This window comes from Cherax quadricarinatus, chromosome 60, assembly GCF_038502225.1.
Source record: "Cherax quadricarinatus isolate ZL_2023a chromosome 60, ASM3850222v1, whole genome shotgun sequence".
In the NCBI taxonomy this organism is placed as follows: Eukaryota; Metazoa; Arthropoda; class Malacostraca; order Decapoda; family Parastacidae; genus Cherax; species Cherax quadricarinatus.
The window spans coordinates 13521946-13543102 of NC_091351.1; positions in this window are offsets into that span (position 1 = coordinate 13521946).

Below are 21157 nucleotides of genomic sequence, written 5' to 3' on the forward strand. Positions count from 1 at the left end.
CTGCTCTGCTTCACAATACTACACTGCTCTGCTTCACAGTACTACACTGCTCTGCTTCACAATACTACACTGCTCTGCTTCACAATACTACACTGCTCTGCTTCACAGTACTACAATGCTCTGCTTAATAGTACTACACTGCTCTGATTCACAGTACTACACTGCTCTGCTTCACAGTACTACACTGCTCTGCTTCACAGTACTACACTGCTCTGCTTCACAGTACTACACTGCTCTGCTTCACAGTACTACACTGCTCTGCTTCACAGTACTACACTGCTCTGCTTCACAGTACTACACTGCTCTGCTTCACAGTACTACACTGCTCTGCTTAACACTACAACACTGCTCTACTTCACAGTACTACACTGCTCTGCTTCACAGTACTACAATGCTCTGCTTCACAGTACTACACTGCTCTACTTCACAGTACTACACTGCTCTGCTTCACAGTACTACACTGCTCTGCTTCACAGTACTACAATGCTCTGCTTAATAGTACTACACTGCTCTGATTCACAGTACTACACTGCTCTGCTTCACAGTACTACACTGCTCTGCTTCACAGTACTACACTGCTCTGCTTCACAGTACTTCTCTGCTCTGCTTCACAGTACTACAATGCTCTGCTTAATAGTACTACACTGCTCTGCTTCACAGTACTACACTGCTCTGCTTCACAGTACTACAATGCTCTGCTTAATAGTACTACACTGCTCTGCTTCACAGTACTACACTGCTATGCTTCACACTACACTGCTCTGCTTCACAGTACTACATTGCTCTGCTTCACAGTACTACCCTGCTATGCTTCACACTACACTGCTCTGATTCACAGTACTACATTGCTCTGCTTCACAGTACTACACTGCTCTGCTTCACAGTACTACACTGCTCTAATTCACAGTGCTACACTGCTCTGCTTCACAGTACTACACTGCTCTGATTCACAGTGCTACACTGCTCTAATTCACAGTGCTACACTGCTCTGCTTCACAGTACTACACTGCTCTAATTGACAGTATTACACTGCTCTGCTTCACAGTACTACACTGCTCTGCTTCACAGTACTACACTGCTCTGATTCACAGTCCTACACTGCTCTAATTCACAGTGCTACACTGCTCTGCTTCACAGTACTACACTGCTCTAATTCACAGTATTACACTGCTCTGCTTCATAATAATACACTGCTCTGCTTCACAGTACTACACTGCTCTATTTCACAGTACTACACTGCTCTGCTTAACAGTACTACACTGCTCTGCTTCACAGTACTACACTGCTCTGCTTCACAGTACTGCACTGCTCTGCTTCACAGTACTACACTGCTCTGCTTCACAGTACTACACTGCTCTGCTTCACAATTCTACACTGCTCTGCTTCACAGTACTACACTGCTCTGCTTCACAGTACTACACTGCTCTGCTTCACAGTACTACACTGCTCTGCTTCACAATTCTACACTGCTCTGCTTCACAGTACTACACTGCTCTGCTTCACAGTACTACACTGCTCTGCTTCACAGTACTGCGCTGCTCTGGTTCACAGTGCTACACTGCTCTGCTTCACAGTACTACAATGCTCTGCTTCACAGTACTACACTGCTCTGCTTCACAATACTACACTGCTCTGCTTCACAATACTACACTGCTCTGCTTCACAATACTACACTGCTCTGCTTCACAGTATTACACTGCTCTGCTTCACAGTACTGCACTGCTTCGCTTCACAGTACTTCACGTCTCTACTTCACAGTACGGCACTTCTCTGCACATGTGCATCTCTATTGGCTTCTAATAATATCAGCTATAATTGACTCTTAGTAACTTGCCTACAACTGAGGTCAGGTATATTGGGCGGTAATTTGACGGTAATGACTTATCCTCTGCTTTTAAAATAGAGATAACATTGGCCATCTTCTGACTTTCAGATGGAATATACTGTTCTATTCTGTACTACGTAGTGTATACGTTGACCTGTCCAATAGTACAAATTTCTAGTAGACTGAGCTAGTCTGTCCAGTACACATGTACTGCAGTGTACTACCCAGTAGTACGTACATGTAGTAGTCCGTGCCAGTAATGATATAGTAACGGACGGAAAGGAAAAAATATCTAGTAAAAGGTTAGTTCTGAACCTCGCGGGAAAGCCAGCTGTAAGACGCTTGGGAAAGCTAGCTGTAAGACGCTTGGGAAAGCCAGCTGTAAGACGCTTGGGAAAGCCAGCTGTAAGACGCTTGGGAAACCCAGCTGTAAGACGCTTGGGAAACCCAGCTGTAAGACGCTTGGGAAAGCCAGCTGTAAGACGCTTGGGAAAGCCAGCTGTAAGACGCTTGGGAAAGCCAGCTGTAAGACGCTTGGGAAAGCCAGCTGTAAGACGCTTGGGAAAGCCAGCTGTAAGACGCTTGGGAAAGCCAGGATCAAAAACTTGCGGGAAAGCCAGTTTTAAAACACTCGGGTAAGCCAGCGCCAAAAATTCCGGGAAAACCGGCTATAAAACTTATGGGAAAGTCAGTTTTAAAACCCGCGGAAAACCGGTGCCAAAACTCTCGGGAAAGTCAGTTCAGGTTCTATGCGCTGTGAGGTGCATACAACCTCAAAGGTATGCACTTCTCGGTATATATTAGCTGAGAAGTATACACTTCTAGGTGTACATACAATGAGGCATACACTTCTCGGTGTATATACAGAGGTATACACTTCTCGGTGTATATACAAAGAGGCATGCACTTCTCGGTGTATATACAGAGGCATACACTTCTCGGTGTATATACAAACAGGCATACACTTCTCGGTGTACATACAATGAGGCATACACTTCTCGGTGTATATACAAAGAGGCATGCACTTCTCGGTGCATATAAAAAGAGGCATACACTTCTCGGTGTATATACAAAGAGGCATGCACTTCTCGGTGCATATAAAAAGAGGCATGCACTTCTCGGTGTATATACAGAGGCATACACTTCTCGGTGTATATACAAAGAGGCATACACTTCTCGGTGTACATACAATGAGGCATACACTTCTCGGTGCATATACAAAGCGGTATACACTTCTCGGTGTATATACAGAGGTATACACTTCTCGGTGTATATACAAAGCGGTATACACTTCTCGATGTATATACAAAGCGGTATACACTTCTCGGTGTATATACAGAGGTATACACTTCTCGGTGTATATACAATGCGGTATACACTTCTCGGTGTATATACAGAGGTATACACTTCTCGGTGTATATACAAAGCGGTATACACTTCTCGGTGTATATACAGAGGTATACACTTCTCGGTGCATATACAATGCGGTATACACTTCTCGGTGTATATACAAAGCGGTATACACTTCTCGGTGTATATACAGAGGTATACACTTCTCGGTGCATATACAATGCGGTATACACTTCTCGGTGTATATACAGAGGCATACACTTCTCGGTGTATATACAAAGCGGTATACACTTCTCGATGTATATACAAAGCGGTATACACTTCTCGGTGTATATACAGAGGTATACACTTCTCGGTGTATATACAAAGCGGTATACACTTTTCGGTGTATATACAGAGGTATACACTTCTCGGTGTATATACAAAGCGGTATACACTTCTCGGTGTATATACAGAGGTATACACTTCTCGGTGTATATACAAAGCGGTATACACTTCTCGGTGTATATACAGAGGCATACACTTCTCGGTGTATATACAAAGCGGTATACACTTCTCGATGTATATACAAAGCGGTATACACTTCTCGGTGTATATACAGAGGTATACACTTCTCGGTGTATATACAAAGCGGTATACACTTCTCGGTGTATATACAGAGGTATACACTTTCAGTATATAAATGCCATAACTCACCACTTACTCTTCCTGACACAAAGTGGCAAAAGTTAAGTCACTAACAATGTGCACAAAATGTTAAGTCACTAACAATGTGCACAAAATGTTAAGTCACTAACAATGTGCACAAAATGTTAAGTCACTAACAATGTGCACAAAATGTTAAGTCACTAACAATGTGCACAAAATGTTAAGTCACTAACAATGTGCACAAAATGTTAAGTCACTAACAATGTGCACAAAATGTTAAGCTACTAACAATGTGCACAAAATGTTAAGTCACTAACAATGTGCACAAAATGTTAAGTCACTAACACTGTGCACAAAATGTTAAGCCACTAACAATGTGCACAAAATGTTAAGTCACTAACAATGTGCACAAAATGTTAAGTCACTAACACTGTGCACAAAATGTTAAGTCACTAACAATGTGCACAAAATGTTAAGTCACTAACAATGTGCACAAAATGTTAAGTCACTAACAATGTGCACAAAATGTTAAGTCACTAACAATGTGCACAAAATGTTAAGTCACTAACAATGTGCACAAAATGTTAAGTCACTAACAATGTGCACAAAATGTTAAGTCACTAACAATGTGCACAAAATGTTAAGTCACTAACAATGTGCACAAAATGTTAAGTCACTAACAATGTGCACAAAATGTTAAGTCACTAACAATGTGCACAAAATGTTAAGTCACTAACAATGTGCACAAAATGTTAAGTCACTAACAATGTGCACAAAATGTTAAGTCACTAACAATGTGCACAAAATGTTAAGTCACTAACAATGTGCACAAAATGTTAAGTCACTAACAATGTGCACAAAATGTTAAGTCACTAACAATGTGCACTAAAATGTTAAGTCACTAACAATGTGCACAAAATGTTAAGTCACTAACAATGTGCACAAAATGTTAAGTCACTGTTAAGTCAAAATGTGCACAAAATGTTAAGTCACTAACAATGTGCACAAAATGTTAAGTCACTAACAATGTGCACAAAATGTTAAGTCACTAACAATGTGCACAAAATGTTAAGTCACTAACAATGTGCACAAAATGTTAAGTCACTAACAATGTGCACAAAATGTTAAGTCACTAACAATGTGCACAAAATGTTAAGTCACTAACAATGTGCACAAAATGTTCAGAATGGAATAGAATTTTTTTTTTCAATTTCATATCTCAGTTCGTTTGAACTTAAGGTCAAAGGTCAAACAGGTGCAGAAAATGCTTTAACTGTGATAAATTTTCGCTCTATATAGAGTTTTTTTTAGAGTCACTAAAATTTTCAAGTAATTATATTCATTTTTATTATTAATAAACCAGTCAGATGGTCGAATTTCGGTACTTACGTTTTTCTTCAAATTTTAATGGAGAAGGATTTATATGACTAATTAATAAAACCCACAGTGAAAAACTATAAACCCTAAGGAGCTTTCATGAGCTTACAAAGTACTCTTATGAGCTTACAAAGTGCTCTTATGAGCTTACAAAGTACTCTTATGAGCTTACAAAGTACTCTTATGAGCTTACAAAGTACTTTTATGAGCTTACAAAGTACTCTTATGAGCTTACAAAGTACTCTTATGAGCTTACAAAGTACTCTTATGAGCTTACAAAGTACTCTTATGAGCTTACAAAGTACTCTTATGAGCTTACAAAGTACTCTTATGAGCTTACAAAGTACTCTTATGAGCTTACAAAGTACTCTTATGAGCTCTTCTTGTGATGAGCTTACAAAGTACTCTTATGAGCTTACAAAGTACTTTTATGAGCTTACAAAGTACTCTTATGAGCTTACAAAGTACTCTTGTGAGTTTCCAAAGTACTCTTATGAGCTTACAAAGTACTCTTGTGAGTTTCCAAAGTACTCTTATGAGCTTACAAAGTACTCTTATGAGCTTACAAAGTACTCTTATGAGCTTACAAAGTACTCTTATGAGCTTACAAAGTACTCTTGTGAGTTTCCAAAGTACTCTTATGAGCTTACAAAGTACTCTTATGAGCTTACAAAGTACTCTTGTGAGTTTCCAAAGTACTCTTATGAGCTTACAAAGTACTCTTATGAGCTTACAAAGTACTCTTGAGTTTCCAAAGTACTCTTATGAGCTTACAAAGTACTCTTGTGAGCTTACAAAGTACTCTTATGAGCTTACAAAGTACTCTTATGAGCTTACAAAGTACTCTTATGAGCTTACAAAGTGACTCACGAAATCGTAATGACACGATTGCAAACAAACCATACCACGGGCGGGATTTGAACCCGCGGTCAGAGAGTCTCAAAACTCCAGCCCGTCGCGTTAGCCACTGGACCAGCTAGCCACAGTAAGATTCATCCAACTAGGTATATTTCTACACCATAAGAAGGTTAGCATAGGCACCACTGTGACCACAAATGCATTTATGGTCACAGTGGCCACAAATGCATTTGTGGTCACAGTGGTGCCTATGAGCTTACAAAGTACTCTTGTGATCTGACAAAGTATTCTTATGAGCTTACAAAGTACTCTTATGAGCTTACGAAGTACTCTTGTGAGTTTACAAAGTACTCTTATGAGCTTACAAAGTACTCTTGTGATCTGGCAAAGTACTCTTATGAGCTTACAAAGTACTCTTGTGAGTTTCCAAAGTACTCTTATGAGCTTACAAAGTACTCCTGTGAGTTTACAAAATACTCTTATGAGCTTACAAAATACTCTTATGAGCTTACAAAGTACTCTTATGAGCTTACAAAGTACTCATAGTATGAGCTTACAAAGTACTCTTATGAGCTTACAAAGTACTCTTATGAGCTTACAAAGTACTCTTATGAGCTTACAAAGTACTCATAGTATGAGCTTACAAAGTACTCTTATGAGCTTACAAAGTACTCTTATGAGCTTACAAAGTACTCTTATGAGCTTACAAAATACTCTTATGAGCTTACAAAGTACTCTTATGAGCTTACAAAGTACTCTTATGAGCTTACAAAGTACTCTTATGAGCTTACAAAATACTCTTATGAGCTTACAAAGTACTCTTATGAGCTTACAAAATACTCCTCTGAAGATGTGTTTGGAATCACCTGAAACACCTCAGGGATTCTCATTTTTTTTTCAATTTGCAGTGGTATTTCAAGCCATAACTTATTAAATATGTTCAAATAAGGGTAAAAAAAAAAATTTTTTTGCTGGATGGTCTAGCTTGGTACGCTTCCAAAGGTCGTCCTTCACATAAATTCTTAACATCAAACGCACAAGTAAGGTGAGAGTGAACGCGGGTAGTAAGAGCCATGTCAGCGTGCCAAAGCTACCCGTCCCGATGCCTTTAAATCCTGATGCCTATATAGTGCCTGCCAGGCTAGCCCGGGTCAGGGAGGTTTCCTGTTGATGGTGGATCATACAGTCTTGCTGGTGGAAATACCTTCCTGGCAGCCTGGAGGCTTCACTCTACCTGTCAGCATGGAGGCTTCAGTCTGCCTGGCAGCTTGGAGAATTCCCTCTATCTGGCAGCGTGGAGGCTTCACTATCTAGCAGCGTGAAGACTTCACTATATGGCAGCGTGGAGGCTTCACTGTCTGGCAGCGTGGAGGCTACATTATCTGGCAGCGTGGAGGCTTCACTGTATGGCAGCGTGGAGGCTACATTATCTGGCAGCGTGGAGGCTTCACTGTCTGGCAGCGTGGAGGCTACATTATCTGGCAGCGTGGAGGCTTCACTGTATGGCAGTGTGGAGGCTACATTATCTGGCAGCGTGGAGGCTTCACTGTCTGGCAGCGTGGAGGCTACATTATCTGGCAGCGTGGAGGCTTCACTGTCTGGCAGCGTGGAGGCTACATTATCTGGCAGCGTGGAGGCTTCACTGTCTGGCAGCGTGGAGGCTACATTATCTGGCAGCGTGGAGGCTTCACTGTCTGGCAGCGTGGAGGCTACATTATCTGGCAGCGTGGAGGCTTCACTGTCTGGCAGCGTGGAGGCTACATTATCTGGCAGCGTGGAGGCTTCACTGTCTGGCAGCGTGGAGGCTACATTATCTGGCAGCGTGGAGGCTTCACTGTCTGGCAGCGTGGAGGCTACATTATCTGGCAGCGTGGAGGCTTCACTGTCTGGCAGCGTGGAGGCTACATTATCTGGCAGCGTGGAGGCTTCACTGTCTGGCAGCGTGGAGGCTACATTATCTGGCAGCGTGGAGGCTTCACTGTCTGGCAGCGTGGAGGCTACATTATCTGGCAGCGTGGAGGCTTCACTGTCTGGCAGCGTGGAGGCTACATTATCTGGCAGCGTGGAGGCTTCACTCCATCTCAGTGGGTCAAGCAGAGGACATAAACTAATGTCGGCGCCGACCTTCTTCGCCTTCCCGAACCACAACCACTTTATTTACATCACCAAGACATCAGGAGGGAAGGAAGGAGGGAAGGAAGGAGGGAGGGAAGGAGGGAGGGAAGACTGAAAGGAAGGAGGGAGGGAAGGTATAAGGTAGGTAAGAAAGAGGGAAAACTAACGGTATTGCCTCTATCTTTCCAGTTCTTCCCCACACTCCTTCATGCAATAAATGGAGAAAGTATTGTAATACGAAGACCGGAAGAGGAACGAAACAGGAAGAAGGAGGGAAACCTTTAGGCATCCATAACGTAGCTGGGAACTGAACCCACTCTCCCAGAAGCACACACACACAAACACACACACCACACACACACACACACACTCACACACACACACACACACACACACACACACACACACTCGTGGAGGAGTCACGCGGTTTGAGCTCGTGTTTTGGTGGTAATTTCTGACTGTGCCATAAGGAATAGAGTGTGGGATATAGGCGTGTGCACGCATAAGAGTGCATATAATCACTTAAGCCCCGAGAAAAGGAAATATAAGTGATCACAGAAAAGAAAACAAAGGAAATATTGGCTGAGTGTTTAGTGGAGGCCGTTGGAAGGGTGAACGGTTGTGTCAGGCCTAAATAGTGTTGCCATAATAATGCAGTGGGGTATTTGAAGAAAAAGTGCGACTCAAGACCAGGGAGATAAGAGATATGTATAGATGTGTCAGTAAATACAGTGAGTGAGTGAAAAAATTAGAATAGATAGAGACTATAGTGCATACAGGAAGTTAGTGAAAAATTACCGAGAAGCATCAAACTTCTTCAACTTCTGGGACAGGACAGACCCGCAACGTTACTCCACTGCCAGCCGCAAGTAATATTCACCTAGTTTGAGTTGCATGGGGTCAATAGCACCTGTCTCTAGCGGAATTGGGGGTCACTCTCCTCGAGCTATCAGAATTAGAATAAGCAGCATTTACTGGCATTTAATAGAATTTAGAGGTAGCGGCATATAGACGAAGCCTAGTGTATTTATTTTTTAACGTAATTTTAAACGCATAAGACAGTACAGTGAGAACCAAGAGATCGGGTACATATACAATACATATGTAGTACATAAGTGGGAAATAAGGACTGTTTACATAAACATATGCACACACACTAGGTGAGAACAGCTCTGCTGTTAGGCACTTGAATAGCTGTAGCACACACACACACACACACACACACACACACACACACACACACATATACAGGATTTCACACCTTCCTGTGAAGTGACCCTATAACCCTTCCTTTCCCCCCCATCTCTCTCCCTCTCCTCTCCTCTCCTCTCTCTTCCTCTCTCTCTCTCTCTCTCTCTCTCTCTCTCTCTCTCTCTCTCTCTCTCTCTCTCTCTCTCTCTCCCTTTCTCTCATCCTCTCTCTCTTCCTCTCTCTCTTCCTCTCACTCTCTCTCTCTCTTCCTCTCTCTCTCCCTCTCCCTCTCTCTCTTCCTCTCTTACTCTCTCTCTTCCTCTTCTTTTCTCTCTCTCTCTTCCCTTGTCACTCCCCCCCTCTCTCTTACATTTTCCCCCTCTCTCACTTTCTCCCCCTTTTTCCCTTCTTTTCCCCTCCTTCTAGGCTCCCCTTCTCTCTCTTTCTTCCTCTCTCTCACTCTCTCCCCTTTTTCTTTTTCTCTTTCTCTCTCTCTTTCACTAAAAAAAAAATGGTTGGGACTCGCAGGAATCAGGGATCAGATGACAATGGTACTGGTAGGGAGGAATGGATGGAGGAACAGTGGAAAAGGATAGAGCAAGAATGCGAGAGAAAATTAGGAGAGCTTTCTGAAAAAATGGAGAAAGAGCTCTCTGTGAAATGGGAAAAGAGGTTGGAGAAGGAGACGAAGAATTGGGAGGCACAAGTCGAAACTGCAGTAGCCAGGGTAAAGGTCCTAGAATTTGAGGTAAACAGGCTGAAGCAAGTCTCAGGGGTAGTGACCAGACAAGACACACCATACGAAGCTGAGAGGCTGAACAGGAAGAAGGAGATATGAATTATGCTAAGGTCATATCAGCCTGCAAAGAAGGGCCAGGGAGTGGACGGGAAGAGCAGATGGGTGCAGATGGAGAGGGAGATAGGTCGAATGCTGAGGCACAACCATGCTACCAAGAGCCACTGGAAAAATCAAGGGAGAAAATGACCACATACAGACAGGAACCAGAGTCACAGAGGGAGAGGCAATGGGAGGAGGAAAGGGCAAAATCAGTGATTATCCATGGGCTTCGGGAGAGAGAGGAAAGGACACACACTGAAAGACGGCAGGAAGAAAGAAAGGAGATTGAGAAAATCATCACGGAAATAGGGGGAGAAGACATGGATGAGATGGTAAATTTTCAGAGAATAAGGGGGTACTTGAAGGGGAGAAACCGACCGATCAAGCTGATTCTCAGGACAGAAACAGTGCGGAACAGGATCCTCCAAGAGAAACCACGGTTGAAAAGCTCGGAAGAGTACAAGAAGGTGTTCCTAGACAGAGACAGAACACAAACAGAGAGACAGCAGCTGAGGGAGAGGACAAAAAAGCGAAAGGAGCTAGGAAAGGAGACAAGGATGGAACCAGCAGAGGTCAGTCAGAGCAGAACAGAGCAGCAAGGGCAAGCACACACACAACTATCCTCAGAACCCCACAACCTATCACACCATCCCAACACACAATACAATCCATACCCACAGCTTCCACCCAACCCCCAACCATAGAATCCCACAGTATGCTACCAGGTCCCCCACCCCCACAGGCCCCCCAAACCACAGTGTTGGAAAGGAAACTGAAGGTATGGTACACAAACGCTGATGGAATAACAAACAAGTGGGAGGAGTGGCACTAAAGAGTCAAAGAGGCATCACCAGACATTGTAGCAATCACAGAAACCAAGCTTACAGGTATGATAACAGATGCCATCTTTCCAGTGGGATACCAGATCCTGAGAAAAGACAGAAGGAACAGGGGGGGGGGTTGAGGAGTGGCATTGCTGATCAAACACAGATGGAATTTTGATGAGCTGGAGAGAGGAGACAGCGGAGAAGAAAGTGATTACATAGCGGGAACGCTTCACTCTGGTGGTCCCAAGGTGATAATTGCAGTGATGTATAACCCACCAAAGAACAGCAGGAGGCCAAGGCAAGAGTATGACGAGAGCAATAGAGCGATGGATGACACACTGGCTGCAGTGGCCAGAAGAGCTCATGCATGCAGGGCAAAGCTCCTGATCATGGGCGACTTTAACCACAAGGAGATCGAATGGGAGAACTTGGAGCCACATGGGGGCCAAGATACATGGAGGGCTAAGATGATGGAGGTGGTACTGGAAAACTTCATGTACCAACACGTAAAGGACACTACAAGAGAGAGAGAAGAGGATGAACCAGCAAGACTGGACTTAGTATTCACCTTGAGTAGTGCAGATATTGAGGAGATCACATATGAAAGACCCCTTGGGGCCAGCAATCATGTGGTTTTGAGCTTCGAATACACAGTAGAGCTAAAAGTGGAGGGGGAAGCAGGAAGGCCAGGACAAATGAAACCAAACTACAGGAAAGGGGACTACACAGGAATGAGGAACTTCCTGAATGAGATTCAGTGGGACAGAGAACTGGCAGGGAAGCCAGTTAATGAGATGATGGAATATGTAGCAACAATGTGCAAGGAGGCTGAGGAGAGGTTTGTACCCAAGGGTAACAGGAATAATGAAAAAGCCAGGATGAGCCCATGGTTCACCCAAAGATGCAAGGAGGCAAAAACCAAGTGTGCTAGGGAATGGAAGAAATATAGAAGGCAAAGGACCCAGGAGAATAAGGAGAGCAGTCGTAGAGCCAGAAACGAATATGCACAGATAAGAAGGGAGGCCCAACGTCAATATGAAAACGACATAGCAGCAAAAGCCAAATCTGACCTGAAGCTGTTATACAGCCACATCAGGAAGAAAACAACCGTCAAGGACCAGGTAATCAGGCTAAGGAAGGAAGGAGGAGAGTCAACAAGAAATGACCGTGAAGTATGTGAGGAACTCAACAAGATATTCAAAGAAGTGTTCACAGAGGAGACAGAAGGGGCTCCAGAAAGACGGAGAGGTGGGGTACACCACCATGTGCTGGACACAGTACACACAACCGAGGAAGAAGTGAAGAGGCTTCTGAGTGAACTAGATACCTCAAAGGCAATGGGGCCAGATAACATCTCTCCATGGGTCCTGAGAGAGGGAGCAGAGGCGCTATGTGTACCCCTAACAACAATATTCAATACATCTATCGAAACAGGGAGATTGCCTGATGCATGGAAGACAGCAAATGTGGTCCCAATCTTTAAAAAAGGAGACGGACATGAAGCACTAAACAACAGACCAGTGTCACTGACATGTATAGCATGCAAAATCATGGAAAAGATTGTCAGGAGAAGAATGGTGGAACATCTAGAAAGGAATGATCTCATCACCAGCAGCCAACATGGTTTCAGAGACGGGAAATCCTGTGTCACAAACCTACTGGAGTTCTATGACATGGTGACAGCAGTAAGACAAGAGAGAGAGGGGTGGGTGGATTGCATTTTCTTGGACTGCAAGAAGGCGTTTGACACAGTACCACACAAGAGATTAGTGCAAAAAACTGGAGGACCAAGCAGGGATAACAGGGAAGGCACTGCAATGGATCAGGGAATACTTGTCAGGAAGACAGCAGCGAGTAATGGTACGTGGCGAGGTGTCAGAGTGGGCACCTGTGACCAGCGGGGTCCCACAGGGGTCAGTCCTAGGACCAGTGCTGTTTCTGGTATTTGTGAACGACATGACGGAAGGAATAAACTCCGAGGTGTCCCTGTTTGCAGATGAAGTGAAGTTGATGAGAAGAGTTCATTCGATCGAAGACCAGGCAGAAATACAAAGGGATCTGGACAGGCTGCAGACCTGGTCCAGCAACTGGCTCTTGGAGTTCAATTCCACCAAGTGCAAAGTCATGAGGATTGGGGAAGGGCAAAGAAGACCGCAGACGGAGTACATTCTAGGGGGCCAGAGACTACAAACATCACTCAAGGAAAAAGATCTTGGGGTGAGTATAACACCAGGCACATCTCCTGAAGTGCACATCAACCAAATAACTGCTGCAGCATATGGGCCCCTGGCAAACCTCAGAACAGCATTCCGACATCTTAATAAGGAATCGTTCAGGACCCTGTACACCGTGTACGTTAGACCCATTTTGGAGTATGCGGCACCAGTTTGGAACCCACACCTACCCAAGCATGTAAAGAAACTAGAGAAAGTGCAAAGGTTTGCAACAAGACTAGTCCCAGAGTTAAGAGGTATGTCCTATGAGGAGAGGTTAAGGGAAATCAACCTGACGACACTGGAGGACAGGAGAGATAGGGGGGACATGATAACGACTTACAAAATACTGAGAGGAATTGACAAGGTGGACAAAGATGTAGTGGAGGCAGGATCCATACATAGCTTTAAGCAGAGGTACGATAAAGCTCATGGTTCAGGGAGAGTGACCTAGTAGCGACCAGTGAAGAGGAGGCGGGGCCAGGAGCTTGGACTCGACCCCTGCAACCTCAACTAGGTGAGTACATCTAGGTGAGTACACACACACACACATGCACACACACGCATGATAGAATCAAGGAGACGCCCCCAGACGTCATAGCACTTACAGAAACAAAACTAACCTGGATGATAACAGACGCAATCTTCCCACCCGGATATCAGATCCTGAGGAAAGATAGAAGGAGCAGATGGGGACGAGGAGTTGCACTGCTCATTTAAAACCGATGGGGATCTGAGGAAGTGGAAGGAATGGACAAAATGGGCGAAAGGGACTATATGGTAGGTACAGTTTACCCTGGGGAACACAAAGTCGTCATTACAGTGATGCACAACCCCCCACAGAACTGCAAGAGGCCAAGAGAAGAATATGAAGAGAGCAACAGAACAATGGTGGATACACTAGCTGGGGTGGCCAGAAGAGCTCACACGAGTAGAGCAAAGCTACTAGCCATAGGCGATTTCAATTACAAGGAGACTGATTGTGAAAACCACGTCTATAAACTTGGCTCTCCAAGTTTTGGGGGTCCTGAATCAAGGATAGCCAAGTTTATGGGTGTGGTACTGGAAAACCTCATGCATCAACATGTTAGGGACACTTCCAGAGAGGTTAGGATGAACCAACAAGATTTGACCTCGTATTCACCCTGGGTAGTTTGGACATCTAGGATATTACATATGAAAGGCCCCTCGGAGCTAGTGATCATGTGGTCCTGAGCTTTGAATACATAGTAGAGTTACAAGTGGAAAGGGTAACAGGAGTAGGATGAGAGAAGCCAGACTACAAAAGGGATGACTACACAGGCATGGGGAACTTTCTGCAGGAGGTTCAGTGGGAAAGAGAATTGGGAGAAAAATCTGTAATCGAAATGATGGACTACGTGACAAGAAAATGCAAGGAGGCAGAGGAGAGGTTTGTTCCCAAGGGCAACAGAAACAGTGGGAAGACCAGAACGAGCCTTTGGTTTACCCAAAGGTGTAGGGAGGCAAAAAGTAAGTGTACCAGAGAATGGAAAAAGTACAGAAGACAAAGGACCCAGGAAAATAGAGAGATTAGTCGATGAACTAGAAAACGAGTATGCACAGATAAGGAGGGAGGTGTGGCGACAGTATGAAAACGACATATCATCGAAAGTCAAGTCTAATCCAAAGCTTTTGTATAGCCACATCAGGAAGAGGACAATAGTCAAAGCCCAGGTAATCAGGCTGAGGAAGGTGGAGAGCTCACAAGAAACTACCAAGAAGTATGTAATGAGCTCAACATGAGATTTAAGGAAGTATTTACAGTGGAGACAGAAAGGACTCCAAGAAGTCAGAACAGGAGGGTACACCAACAAGGGATATACCATCAAGTGCTAGATGAGATACACACAACCGAGGAGGAGGTGAAGAAGCTGCTAAACGAACTTGATACCTCAAAGTCGGTGGGACCTGACATCTTTCCTTGGATCCTTAGAGAGGAAGCAGAAATGCTGTGTGCATCAGCAACAACAACTTTCAACATATCCATTTCAACTGGGCAAAACCTGACGTATAAAAGACGGCAAATGTAGTCCCCACTTTTAGGAAAGGAGACCAGTGTTACTGACGTGTATAGTATGCAAAGTCATGGAGAAGATTATCAGGAGGGTGGTGGAGCACCTATAACGGAATAAGCTTATGAACGACAACCAGCACTGATTCAAGAAAGGAAAATCTTGTGTCACAAACCTACTGGAGTTTTATGACAAGGTAACTGCGGGAAGGCACGAGAGAGAGGGGTGGGTAGACTGCATTTTCTTGGACTGCAAGAAGGCACACATAACAGGAAAGGCACTGCAATGGATCAGAGAATACCTGACAGGGAGGCAACAACGAGTCATGGTACATGACGAGGTGTCAGAATGGGCGCCTGTGACGAGCGGGATTCCACAGGGGTCAGTCCTAGGACCAGTGCTATTTTTGGTATTTGTAAATGACATGACGGAAGGGATAGACTCAGAAGTGTCCCAGTTTGCAGATGATGTGAAGCTAGCGAAGAGAATTAGATCAGATGAGGATCAGGCAGGACTACAAAGAGACCTGGACAGGCTGCAAGCCTGGTCCAACAACTGGCTCCTCGAATTTAACCCCGCCAAATGTAAAGCCATGAAGATCGGGGAAGGGCAAAGAAGACCGCAGACAGAGTATGGGCTAGGTGGCCAAAGACTCCAAACCTCGCTCAAAGGAAAGGATCTTGGGGTGAGTATAATACCGAGCACATCTTCTGAGTAACACATCAACCAGATAACTGCTGCATCATATGGGCGCCTGGCAAACTTGAGAACAGGGTTCCGATACCTCAATAAGGAATCGTTCAAGACTCTGTACACCGTGTACGTCAGGCCCATACTGGAGTATGCAGCACCAGTTTGGAACCCTCACCTAGTCAAGCACGTCAAGAAATTAGACTAGTTCCATAGCTAAGGGTAATGTCCTACGAAGGAAGGTTAAGAGAAATCGGCCTGACGACACTGGAGGACAGGAGGGTCAGGGAAGACATAATAACATACAAAATACTGCGAGGAATTGACAAGGTGGACAGAGGCAGGATGTTCTAGAAATGGGACACAGAAACAAGGGGTCACAATTAGAAGTTGAAGACTCCGATGAGTCAAAGGGATATTAGGAAGTATTTATTTAATCATAGAGTTGTCAGGGAGTGGAATATTCTGGCAAGCGACGTAGTGGAGGCAGGAACCATACATAGTTTCAAGACGAGGTATGATAAAGCTCATATAGCACTGAGAGAGAGGTCCAAGCAGCGATCAGTGAAGAGGCACGGCCAGGAGCTATGAATCGACCCCTACAAGCATAAATAGGTGAATACACACACACACACACACACACACACACACACACACACACACACATACTCACTCGAGTACCATGTCCACATTTCCCATTTGCACATCATTAGCTGCGTGAGATAGGAAGGAGCAGCGCAGAAGACAGGACCTATGAAGTAGGTGGCCAGACAGGAGGACGTGGAAAAGACAAGAAGTAGGAGGGTGTACTGAGTCAGTGGGGGAAGAGTAGGAGGTAATGAAGAAGAAAGAGAAAGTGAAGAGATAGAGTATATTGGAAAAGCAAATAATAGATTCCATGATTACAAGGGAAAGACATAACAGAAGACCCCACGAGTACATGGGAAAGATATAACAGCAAACCCCACGAGTACATGGGAAAGATATAACAGCAAACCCCACGAGTACATGGGAAAGATATAACAGCAAACCCCACGAGTACATGGGAAAGATATAACAGCAAACCCCACGAGTACATCAGCAAACCCCACGAGTACATGGGAAAGATATAACAGCAAACCCCACGAGTACATGGGAAAGATATAACAGCAAACCCCATGAGTACATGGGAAAGACATAACAGCAAACCCCACGAGTACATGGGAAAGATATAACAGCAAACCCCACGAGTACATGGAGAAAAGGTGTATAACAGGAGACTCCATGAGTGCATCAATGCAATCACCGGATGATATGTAGAGACAGTAATAAGAAAGATATAGAAAAGTAAAACAAGGATAAAGAAGAATATACAGGAAAACTAAATTGAGGAAGTAATGTAAACACAAAGTAAACACGACGAAGAGCACACAAAGCAAGAGGTGAAAAGAACAAACCAAGAAGAGAAAGTGGAAATTAAGATCATGGAGAAGTGGAGCGATGATGGAGAAATTGGAGAATAAGGAAACTGTGGACTAGAGAGAAAGAAGCGATAAATATCTTGCACAGAGAACACTGAGTAAAATGAGTTTAAGTAATAACTAAGTTTGAGTATATTAAAGTAATTACTTACATTGGTTTTACCTAAGTAATTACTTGCAGTGGGTTTGCTTAACTAATTAGTTATCGTTTATTTTGAACCCTAAAATACATCCATAAATACAACTTCATCTTTAAACTTGTATAAATCCTACCTGCTAAATTATATAAATCCTGTCTTCTGATGTATATAAGTCTTATATCCATTACACGAGCACAATGTAAATTATTCAAGCAGTGTATTTACTCAATAAATATAAATATTACTACTTTCATTAAAGTAATAGTTGATAAATAAATTATCACCTTAGCCACATAAGTAGTGCCTCCTTTAGGCCTCATATTTCAATGTGTAAATCTTTAGTACCTACGACAAGTCTTAATTTGTACTGCCAAAGTCCCCGGAAACAACAGGATGCCTCCCGGGGTACGAAAAGAAATCCCCTGGGTTATGGAAAAAAGTCCTCTAGGGTAGGAAAAAGAGCAGCCCTGCACTAAAGAAGTCCCCCAGGGTAGGAAAAAGAGCAGCCCTGCACTAAAGAAGTCCCCCAGGGTAGGAAAAAGAGCAGCCCTGCACTAAAGAAGTCCCCCAGGGTAGGAAAAAGAACAGCCCTGCACTAAAGAAAGAACGAGTCTCCCAGGGTAGGAAAAACAACAGCCCTGAAGTAAAGAAAAAAGTCTCCAGGGTAAGAAATAAGAAGTCCCCGGAGTAAAGGGACTACCAGTGTCTCTCATGTAAGGGGACACAGCAAGAGTCACTCGTAAAATTGCCGTGTTTCGATTTTCCACGAAGTGGTGAAGGAGGAGAAAATGTATAAAGGACGAGGAGGGGAAGACAAGAAGTGGAGAGGAAAAGGACCGCAAGGGAGTAGAATGGGTAGGGAAAAAAAAGGAATATAGAAATAGAAAAGGGAAGGAAGATATGAAAGAAGACTCACATTATAACCATGGTGATATACTGGCTCTCTTATACCTCCAGCAGCTGGGAGTGAGCCAGAACACTGACACATATTCCATTGCTCCTACCAACTGGGAGTAAGCTAACAGCTGAGAATAAGGTACCAGCTGGGAATAAGCTACCAGCTAGGAATAAGCTACCGGCTGGGAATAAGCTACCAGCTGAGAATAAGGTACCAGCTGGGAATAAGCTACCAGCTGGGAATAAGCTACCAGCTGGGAATGAGCTACCAGCTGGGAATAAGCTACCAGCTGGTAATAAGCTACCAGCTGGGAATAAGCTACCAGCTGGGAATGAGCTACCAGCTGGGAATGAGCTACCAGCCTGGAATAGGTTACTACTTTGTGTTGTGATACAAATACTGTTATTTTAATGGTATATATTGCCAACAAGTGGATTGACGACACATGTACAACACTTGGGAATCTTCAATTTTGAAAGTCTGGCCTGCGCAGCAGGACTCTTCAGGAATAAAAACGTATGTAATATACCCGAAAACAAGGATAACAAAGTATTGCATATTTTTTTTTCAACCTGTTACTACCACCACCACTACTACTACTACCTCTACTACCACTGCTGCTGGTGCTGCTGCTGCTGCTTCTGCTGCTGCTGCTGCTGCTGCTGCTGCTGCTGCTGCTGCTGCTGCTGCTGCTGCTGCTGCTGCTGCTTCTGCTGCTGCTGCTGCTGCTGCTGCTGCTTCTGCTGCTGCTGCTGCTGCTGCTGTTGCTCATGTATTTGAAGAGATCATGGTTCAAGGACCAAGACGTTTTCAGTGAAGGTGTTCTCAGTGAATACAGTGAAATCCTCCCTCAGTTTGAGTCCCGTACAATTCTTCCATCCTCACAAAGTTAAATTCACCAAAGAGTAAATATCTGTTTGTATGTACATGAGAGATAATCGCCTCCTCGACCCGGTCTCAAACCAGGTAGTATAATCCAATGTTACCTTGTACTCGATTCGACACTGACCTTTCTTAAAAAAAAAGTTACATTGAGAAAGAATGAGGAACTATCATATCCCTGAGACTAAGTTATAGATCTGGCGTGAAATATTTTGATGTTAGCTAAAAAGTTTGCTAGTAAAGTTCTGCACAGCTATATTATTAGATACACCGCAATATACGTTATGCTTCTATTCATGCTGTGGTGATTAATGTTAGGTGAAGCCTCCTTTAATGTTGATAACACGGAGGAGAGGGTTTCCGAAGTCTTCCACTAAGGTTGAGAGCTCTCTGGAGGCTAGTGCCTCCACTCCTTCATCACAAGACCTCTCAAAATACTCCTTGGAGAACTTCTCCGCCTCCTCCTTGCAGAACCTCTCCAGCTCCTTGCAGAACGTCTCCAGTTTCAAATTGTAGAACCTCTGCAGTTCCATATGCAGAGCCCCTCCAGCTCCTTACAGGACCTCTCCAGCTACTCCTTGTACAATCTCTCCAACTCCTTGCAGAACCTCTCCAGCTCCTTACAAAACCCCTCCAGCTCCTTACAGGACCTCTCCAGCTACTCCTTGTACAATCTCTCCAACTCCTTGCAGAACCTCTCCAGTTCCCCATGCACAACCTCTCCAGCTCCCCATTCACAACCTCTCCAGCTCCCCATGCACAACCTCTCCAGCTCCCCATGCACAACATCTCCAGCTCCCCATACACAACCTCTCCAGCTCCCCATGCACAACCTCTCCAGCTCCCCATACACAACCTCTCCAGCTCCCCATTCACAACCTCTCCAGCTCCCCATGCACAACCTCCAGCTCCCCATACACAACCTCTCCAGCTCCCCATACACAACCTCTCCAGCTCCCCATGCACAACCTCTCCAACTCCCCATGCACAACCTCTCCAGCTCCCCATGCACAACCTCTCCAGCTCCCCATGCACAACCTCTCCAGCTCCCCATACACGACCTCTAAAGCTCCCCATTCACAACCTCTCCAGCTCCCATGCACAACTTCTCCAGCTCCCCATTCACAACCTCTCCAGCTCCCCATGCACAACCTCTCCAGCTCCCCATGCACAACCTCTCCAGCTCCCCATACACAACCTCTCCAGCTCCCCATGCACAACCTCTCCAGCTCCCCATACACAACCTCTCCAGCTCCCCATGCACAACCTCTCCAGCTCCCCATGCACAACCTCTCCAGCTCCCCATGCACAACCTCTCCAGCTCCCCATGCACAACCTCTCCAGCTCCCCATGCACAACCTCTCCATCTTCCTGCAGATCATCTCACTAATATTACTGATACACATTACCTACAAGTAAATAAATGAGTCACATGTACAATACTCCCGTATCTTTATTCCTCAATTGAGATGCCAAAGTGTGACACACGTGTCTGACTTATCAGTCCGCCAGTGCTAGCTGTAACTAATTAGTGTTAGCTGGTAAGCTCAGCTGTGTTAGCAGTGTTAGCTGTGTTAACTAAGTAGTGTTAACTAAGAACTATTAGCTGTGTTAGCTAGTAATCTTATCTGTATTAGCAGTGTTAGCTGTGTTAAGTAGTGTTAGTTGCGTTAGCTTGTAATCTTAGCTGTGTTAGCAATGTTAGCTGTGTAAGCCCTGGCAGGGGTGCCGTGCACACCACGGGGAGAACCAGCCAATACAACTTCTCCAAGACCAGCGTCGAATTCAAACTTGGTGTCTCAGTCTTATTAA